This window comes from Cryptomeria japonica, chromosome 11, assembly GCF_030272615.1.
Source record: "Cryptomeria japonica chromosome 11, Sugi_1.0, whole genome shotgun sequence".
Lineage (NCBI taxonomy): Eukaryota > Viridiplantae > Streptophyta > Pinopsida > Cupressales > Cupressaceae > Cryptomeria > Cryptomeria japonica.
In genome coordinates this window covers 147,372,719-147,382,794 of record NC_081415.1, presented here as the reverse complement: position 1 = coordinate 147,382,794, position 10,076 = coordinate 147,372,719, and positions in this window count along the sequence as shown.

The window sequence follows — 10,076 nt, the reverse complement described above, 5'->3', positions numbered from 1 at the left end:
ACAAAGAAAACTTCAAACACATAAGTTATTATAATGCTACAAGTGAATCTTGCAACCTAATCAACTGGCTTACTCTATCGGTGAAGTACATCTCTCTTCTACTGACTCACTATTCTTCCTGCATTGCACCTTCTTCTACTATGATGGATCTGCACCTCACTCTCTGCACATAACCGGTTTCACACTTTGCTAGTGTGGTCACTACCGATTCTTCTCTTCAACCAATTGAAAGCTTCGACTAGGTCTACTCTCCCTCTCTTTCTCATTGAGCACTTGGTTGATCTTTACTTGCAAAAGTCTACAAATTTGCAATGATACAATATATACTCTATTCAGCAGCAACAAACAATCTCTTAGGCCTTTTTACTTATAGCCCAAATTTCCCGCCAAACGTCAATTCAAAACTCAGGCTGTTAGGGTTTCTTCACTATCTTCGAGACATACAAAAAATACAATCAGATCTTGCAAGATCTAATACTCCTGACATCTACATGCATATCTCTGCCATAGTCATGTTTCATGGATCACACTCTTTCATCCTGGTGATTTTATTTTTACTGCATCAACAAATCCTTTGGTAAGTCGCAAGAGATCTATCCGGTTGTTTCCTTCATCCCCTCGATCTTCTCAATCTCTTAGCTGGCTCATAGTTGTCACTCAGACCTCGAGCCTCAAACCCCTATAATCACTCTACACCATGTTCATGATTTGAGGGGACTTCCATTAAAGCTGACCAACCCTGCAACAACCATAGTGCTTGTACATTTGATCTTTATCTAATTGCGGGTTTGCCATGTTGATTCCATGTAAATTGTCTTGCCAGCTTGGCACTTCAATTCGGTCCAAGTAGACTTGATGACCAACTACCTTACTGGTTCCTCTACTCTTTAGGTTTTCTGATCCAACTAATCTTTCTTACTATACTAGTTGCCTCGTCATATCTACCCTCATCTTGAATAGTCGGTGAAAACTCTCAAACCGGTTTCCAAACAGATGAGTCTAGGATATATTTTGCTAGTTCATCTTGCTTATACAACCGGTTGACTCATATACTAGATTCCACTCCTGAAGACACCATGTCATCACCCTTCAAAAGACTCCATCTTAAGTCATGTCTATTTGCATCTTCTAAGCCTTTCCTTTCTTCCCTGATCAATTATGTTGATTTCTCTACCGGTTTGTCAAGGTGACAAACACTTCATACTTTTCCTGCATAGGCAGCTCCATATTCCTCCTCATCCTTATCTCTCTGACCAATGATGCACTCGAAGCATAATAGGAGATCAGCTCCACTTACTAATAAGTTCTGATACTAAATGTTTAGTACAGATGCCAAACTAACAAGATGAGAGTGGGGGGTGAATCATACAAACTTAAACTTCAATATATTCAACAGATTCAACCTCGGTAACCTTATTAGAAAAATAGTAAAGCATGCAAACTCATAAATAGATAAGATCACAAAACATATAACACTAGATTTAACATGGAAACCCAAATAGGGAAAAACCACTGTGGGATTTCAGACCCACTAAGAAATATACTCTTCTAGAGTATGCTCGGTTAAAAGCAAATCCTGTTAAAGATTACAAACACATTGCTAGATGTCACCCGGTTAAGGGATTTCCCTCAGATCTGTTAGGATCTTCACCCTGTTATAAGTGACCTTGTTAAAGGATTTCAAACACTCAATCAGAATGTCACCTTGCTAGAGGGTTTTACAAATAAGATGTTAAGTCCACTTGATTAAGAGATTTTCTGTTACTTCACAAAATAACAGTAATAAAAATATATCTATAGTAATAAAAATATATCTACAACTTCACATCTAAAAATGCTAAAGCAGATTCTTATTTTCTCAATACAATCTAGTCATAAGACTTATCTTGTCCTTTTGCTGGGCTCTATACTCTGTTATTCAAACAAGTCTTCAAGCTTCTGTGCTTGGTAATCACTATGTAGCATCCCTATGCTTACATTTGCCCGCATACATTATTTATCAACAATTCCTTATTTATAAACAATTTGCTAACCACTGAATCTCCTTGATCACATTTTCCATGATCAGTCGTAGCCATCAGATCTTCAAACTTGACTAGGTTCAATGTATCCTTCGATCTAAAAAACATTTTACCTTGCCTTGGAACTTGCATACATTTCTTGGAACTTGTGCTAAGGTATTGCGGTTCAATCTAAGCTATAGATCTTCCTATTGATCTTTCACTGCCATAGATCTTTAACAAACTTCATGCATGTTGTATCAGTCATTTAATCATATCTAGCTCATCAGCTTCCATCATTAAATAACATTTCTATTCATTCAATGCAATCTAGTACTACTTGATTGCAACTCAGTGAATACTAAACTTCACTTGGTAGACATTCTGCCTTCATTAACCAATAGCGATAACCTTAGGGTTTACCAACTAGGTTCTTTGCTCGGTAACATAGTATAGTATTAACCTTACAAACAATAGCATATGTAGAATATCAAAACAATCTAAACATCATGATTTCATCATTGTCTAACTCGGTAATAGTTTCCCATTGAATAACTTATTCCTCCCCTTATTCATCACATTCTTTCTGTGTCTTTTACCAACATCTTAATTCTCTTCAAAACATACTTCTTAAGATATGGAAACATCATACTGAATTAAAAAATCAATTTCTTGACATCAATGACAAAATAATAATATTAAGATAGTAAATATCCTTAAAACAGTTATATCCATAATCATGAAGAACCTTCTCAATATCCTTATTGAAATGCCAACAATCTCCCCCTTTTGCATTGATGGCAAAACCAATTTATTTGACCTAATTGATTCAGATTGCTGTGAGATTCTAAAATTCTCTCCCTCTTGTCATCAGATTGCTCCCCCATACATTAGTCTTCTCCTCCTTGTTGTCTTCTCCTTTTTCATCAGTCTTCTCCCCCTTTGACAACAATTGCAAAAAGTAAAAGAACTAAAACATTATTTCTTCCTCTGAGAAGTAATTCCTTTGCTGTTATGTATCAACTCAGTCTCGGTCAAAGCATTTTGTCTTCAATTCCTATTCCCTATATTATTTCCTGCACACCTTTAGAAAACCTCCTAAGGTGTGTAAATCAACATCAACTCCTAAAAGATATTCTGTAGAGTCATCGAATTGATGCTTTCACCAAACTTGGTTAGTGAGTAGAAGATAGGGGTAGGACCACTAACTTTCTTATGAGATACTCAAAAGTGTCCCTTGGCAGTGGCTTGGTGAAGATATTTGCTATTTGGTCCTTTGTGCTAACATATTCCAACACCACTTTCTTCTCTTGAGGTTCTTCTCTAAGACAATGATATTTGATAGAGATGTGCTTTGTCTTAGAGTGCATAATAGGATTCTTTGAAATGTTAATGGCACTAGTATTGTCACCGAATATAGTTACTGGCTCAGTAACTTTGTCATTTATGCCTTCCAATAGTTGTTTGATCGATGCTATATTAGTTCAATTCAATGCTGCAACAACATATTTAGCTTTTGTTGTTGACTGTGAAACACATCCTTGTTTCTTGCTAAGCCAACTTACTAGTCTTTCTCCTAAACAGAAAGCTCCTCCACTTGTGCTTTTCCTGCCATCTATGTTGCATGCCCAATCAGCATTAGTAAAAACTTTTAAATCAAAATCATTCCCTTTCTGATATACTAAGCCATAATCCTTAGTGCCTTTCAAGTATCTAAAAATTCTTTTGATTGCTATCATGTGTGTTTCTTTGGGATCTACAGAGAATCTTGCAACTATACCTACTGCATGTGCTATATTCAGTCTGTTGTGAACAACATATTGCAACTTTCCAATCATAGATTGGTAAAGTGTCTCATCAACAGATGTAGATTCATCATTCTTTGATAGTTTATAGTTGGTAGTCATAGGAGTACTTACAGGTTTTGAATCCTCCATTCCAAATTTCTTCAAGATTTCCTTTATGTACTTGGATTTGGTAATGAAGATCTCATCTTTCATTTGCAGTATTTGTAAACCTATAAAATACTTTATCTCACCGATTAATGACATCTCAAATTCTTTGCTCATTTCATTTCCAAAGTTCTTGCATAGAGAATCATTTCCACAAAATATAATGTCATCAACAAATATGGCTGAGATCAGTATTCCATTGTCTTCATCATTCTTCATGTATATATTGTTGTTTTCACTTATTCTTATAAAACCAATCTTGGTCAAATAAGAGTGTAATCTTTCATACCATGCTCTAGGTGCTTGTTTCAAACCATATAATGCTTTGTTTAATTTACATACCTGATCTTTATTTTTGTCTTCAACAAATCCTTCAGGTTGTTCAATAAAAACTTTTTCTACTAATTTACCATTTAGAAATGCAGATTTGACATCCTTTTGATATACCTTGAAATTGTTGTGAGCAGCATATGCCAACAATGTTCTTACTCCTTCAAGTCTTGCCACAGGTGCAAAAGTCTCACCATAATCAATTCCTTCTTCTTGAGCATATCCTTTGCAAACTAGTCTTTCTTTATTTCGAATGACCTCGCCTTTTTCATTTAGCTTGTTTTTGAATATCCACTTTGTACTGATTACATTTTTGTCCTTCGGTCTAGGGACCAGTGTCCATGTGTCATTCTTCTTGATTTGATCAATCTCTTCTGTCATAGCATTTACCCAATCTTCATTGTTGAATGCCTCTTTCACTATTCTAGGTTCAAATTCAGATATCAAACATGTGTTCTGTCTTAGTTTGTTCCTTGTCATCACTAGATCATCCTTATCTCCTATAATCTGACTTGATGCATGATTCCTTCTAACATACTTGGCTAATATAGGCCTGATAGGATTTGTATGATCTTCTTCATCACTTAATAACTGGATATTCTCTTCATTTCCTTCAGTAGTCTTCTCGGTAGAACTTCTCGGTTGAACATAGACAAATTCATCATAATCTTTTGGTTCTTTGGAATTTCCTTCATCATTTCTTTCTACAAATTCATCAATTTTCCCATTTGCACTTTCTACTATTTTATTAGATGATTTGATCAGACATTTAAATGCTTTGCTTCTAGAAGAATAACCTAGAAATGTTCCTTCTTCACTTTTCTGATCAAACTTACCATTTCTGTCATCTTTGTGAATATAGCATCTACGTCCAAAGATTTTAAAATAACTTACATTAGGATTCTTATCATACTAGATTTCATAAGGTGTCTTCAAAGTTCCTTTCTTTAGTTGTACTCGGTTCAGGGTATAAACTATTATGCTTATTGCTTCTCTCCAAAATCTTTGTGGTGCTTTCTTTTCAATCATCAGGGTTCTGGCACAATCCATAATAGATATGTTTCTTCTCTCAGTAATTCCATTTTGTCATGGAGTTCTCGGTGCAGAGATTTGTCTTTTAATACCATGATCATTGTAGTATAAGTTAAACTCATCAGATGTGAACTCTCCTCCTCTATCTAATCTAAGACATTTCAGTTGTCTTCTTGTTTCATTTTCAACTCTTGCCTTGTACCATTTAAACATTTGAAAAGCTTCTGATTTTTCTTTTAAAAACATAACTGACATCATCCTTGAATAATCATCCACAAATAATATGAAATACTTGTCACCATAATAACTTTGAACTTTCATAGGACCACAAAGATTAGTATGCACAAGATCTAAAATTCCCTTAGAAGTGTAAGACTTACTTGTAAAGCTTGATCTTGTCATCTTACCCATCTGGCATCCTCGACACATAGCATTCTCAAGTTTTTCCAAACTCGGTAGACCTCTTACTCGGTGCTTCTTACTTATTTTGATTAGATTATCAAAATTTACATAACAAAAGCTTTTATGCCATAACTAGGTATCATCTATCTTTGCATAAAGACAATTGTTCCGAGCTGAGTCAAGATGAAAGGTGTTACCTTTTGTTTGTGTCCTGGTAGAAGCTAACTTTCCATGCTTGTCATGAACTTTGACAATTCCTTTCTAAAATTGTATTCGATAACCTATGTTGTTTAGCTATGCTACACTCAACAAATTGTATTTCAAACCTTCAACCCAATAAACATCATTACATTTAGCATTGTCAAGCAATGTTATGGATCCTTTACCTCTTACCAGACATGGTGCATCATTACCAAATCTTACATAACCTCCATCATAATCTTCTAATATAACAAACTTGTGTTTGTCACCTGTCATGTGATGTGAGCATCCACTATCTATGATCCAAGAATCATTTTTACTTATGTGAGATATTAGGGCTTTTTCTTCATACCTTTCTTCATCTTATCCATCTTTGATAGCCACATAAACTACTTCCTCTGTATCAGTTTCATCTGATTTATCATCATTCGATTCCTCATCAGCTATTAGGCATGTCTTTTTATCTCTTCTCCTGAAGTCTTGGTGTCCTCTGTAATGATTATCTTTCTGTCTATCATCTCGCTAATCTCTCTTTTCACTAGAATCTTTATCAGGACAGGTAGAAGCCAATTGTCCTATCTTATCACAATTGAAACATTTCAAAGGTAGCTTTCCTTTATACTTACCTTTTCTTCTCAGTAACCTTTTGGCTAATAGTGCTTCAAACTCTTCTTGCTTTTTGATTTCCTCATACAGTTTGTGCACTTTTTCCATATTCTTATGAAATCTTTCACTTGCTCCACTATGATCCCCTTCAGAGTATTTACTCATTCTATCATTGTAATCATCAGATTCATCAACGTGAAAAGAACTGAGTGCAGATTCAACCTTATTTACTAAAAACCCACTATTATCAAAATTACTTAATTCAAATGCATGTAGCTTACCGATAGTAGCATCTAAAGAAACTAGCATATTGGGTATAGACCTTAATTCATTGATTGCAGATACTCAGATTGCATAAGCTGGTAGAAGGGTTCTTAACAACTTACTTGTTATATCCTTTTCTTCAATAGTTCCACCTGCTCCTTTGGTTTGATTGACAATATCCTTTAGTCTTGTACTATACTGGGTTATGTTCTCACCTTCATTCATCCTTATAGATTCAAGTTATCCTCTTAGAATATCCACTTTTGCTCTTTGGACATGTTCATCAGCACCATACACAGATATGAGCTTGTCCCACATTGCCTTTGCATCATTGCAGCCTTGTAGATCATTCAACTCTGAGTCAGTCAATGCAGATGTTATTTCAATCATTTCTTGAATATATTCTTTCTTTTCCTTTATCTCTTCCATTGTCAATGGATAGGTGCTGCTCGGTGTAATGAAATCATTCTCCAGATAATATACAACATATTCTCCTGATAAGTTCTGATACTAAATGTTTAGTACAGATACCAAGTTAACAAGATGAGAGGGGGGGTGAATCATACAAACTTAAACTTCCATAAAAACAATAGATTCAACCTCGGTAACCTTATTAGAAAAACATTAAAGCATGCAGACCCATAAACATATAAGATCACAAAACATATAACACCAGATTTAACGTGGAAACCCAAATAGGGAAAAACCACTATGGGATTTTGGACCAACTAAGAAATATACTCTTCTAGAGAATGTTCAGTTAAAAGAAAATCCTATTAAAGATTACAAACACATTTCTAGATGTGACCCGGATAAGGGATTTCACTCAGATCTGTTAGGATCTTCACCTTGTTAGAAGTGACCTTGTTAAAGGATTTCAAACACTCATTCAAAATGTCACCTTGCTAGAGGGTTTTACAAATAAGACTGTTAAGTCCACTCGGTTAAGAGATTTTCTGTTACTTCACAAAATAATAGTAATGATATATATATCTACAACTTCACATCTAAAAATGCTAAAGCGGATTCTTATTTGCTCATTACACTCTAGTCATAAGACTTATCTAGTCCTTCTGCTAGGCTCTATACTTTATTATTCAAATAGGTCTTCAAGCTTCTGTGCTCGGTAATCACTATGTAGCATCCCTGTGCTTACATTTGCCCACATACATTGTTTATCAACAATTCCTTATTTATAAACAATTTGCTAACCGTTGAATCTCCTTGATCACATTTTCCATGATCAATCATAGCCATCAGATCTCCAAACTTGACTAGGTTCAATGTATCCTTCGATCTTAAAACATTTTACCTTGCCTTGGAACTTGCATACTGTTATCACTGATTAAAAATGGGCTTTTCTCTTCCCATGATTGGCTATGGTTTGTTAAAATTTTGAATAGGGTGTAGTTTCAAATGCTTTGGCTTTGTTTTAGACCTCAAGGGTTTAAGGGTTTTTGATTTTAGATCCTCTTGTGTTTGTTTTAAACCCTCTAGTTTCTAATCTTTCATTACTTTATTCACTTAAGTAATGGGTCATGGGGTCATAGGAAGTGTCCCCCCCTTGTTGTTTGCCTAGGCAGTTATGTTAATTTATTGAAAAATTTATGCCTTATATGTTTTTCTCTTGAAGTTGTCAGGCCCAGTAACTACTGCGCATCTCGCGGGTGGATCCACGGCTCGCGTTATTTCGCTAGACGAAGTTGCACATAATTTAAAACCAGTGAAGTTACGAAAATTACATGGCATGCCACATACATGGTCTAGCTGGTTGATGGTAGTGAGTAAAATGGCGGCACGCGATAGAAATCACAACAGTCAGCGGGTCAGGATTAAAGGCTAAAAGGTGGGCCCCAGAGGTGATTCAGGTCACAGTTAGGAGATGACCTGGCAGGTACAACTCTCAATAATTTATTGGAGCCTCATGGTTTTCTTTCGGCGTATAAGAAAAGTGACAAGTCAGCTCTAAAGGTGATTGGGCCCCAGGTGTTCATAGTGAGTCAGTGGGCCCACCCCTCCCGAAAGCCTTTTCAGATGGTTAAATGCCGATCAATTTAAAAGATGATCCAACGACTTGCGCTATTTTGCAAGGGTAAGATGCTCGTCCTTTATACCCTGCAAAATAGCGAGAGTGAATGAGAGTTGTCCACGTGTCTGGTGACACATGGTCTAAGAAGAAAGTTGTAGGCCCGCCAAGGTGGAACCGGCGGTATAAAAGAAAGACACGTGGCCAGTTTCAAGTGGAATGCGAAGGAAATTTCAAGGCCAATGGTTGGGCACCACATGGTATCATGTAGCCAATAGAGAAGCAGGACCCAGTGCGGAGCCAAAGCTATTAGTTAATCTAACGCTTGATCAAGTTTCTTTTGATCGAACGGTTGGTGCTATTTCATAGGATCAAGCTGCCCGATAGTTATGCTTCGCGAAGTTGCGAAAGAGAAAAATGAAACACTTGCAGGAACATTGTGACCCGTTGGAGCGAAAAATACAAATTCTCATATGAATTCAATTTTGAAGGGACGACCGAAGCATGTGGAATCAATGTTGTAGTTAAGACCCTGAGTACAATATTTGATTTCCTATCAACCAGGTGAAGATATTTTTTAAAGGATTTAGCAGAAGAGCGGATGCAGAGTTATTTTCTTTAGGTATAGAGCAAGTCGGTTCAATTGCAGAGCAATTTCCTTCAAGTGAAGAACAAGTTCTCTTGTATTCTTGTGTAGCAATTCCTATGTAGTGTTTTAGATAAGATAATTGATTCATCACAGAATTGTTTAAGAGTGGTATTCTTTTCTTACATTTTCAAAATGGTCCTAAAAGAGAATTTTCTAGCAAAGTTAACTATTCAGAAAGGAGTGTCTATGATGATTTTTTAGAACAATTGATGTTGTCAACTAATCAGGCATCAAAGGCAAAAGAATTAGTGCCTAGAGCTCCCCATTTAAAGATAGGAGAAGGACTGTATGACAAGGGTAACTAGTTGAGAGACCCACAAGTTGGACTATCTAGGTTGGGGTTATTTAAGATTGGATGTGGAATAAGAAATTCCCCGGCCTTGCAAAACAGTATTTGGGAATTAGATGTTGGGAAATTGGTAGTCCCAGGGGTAGTTATGGACATAGATTTGCTGACCCAAATTGTGCTCAACTATGATCCAGTCACAAGAAGCATTTGGGATATAAATGGGAAAACCCTTGTTGAGATTAATGCTGAAGAATTCAGGAAAGCTTTTGGGCTTAATGAGTTCACCAATTTTCTAGAACCTATAAATTTCACATCGTTAGCCCAA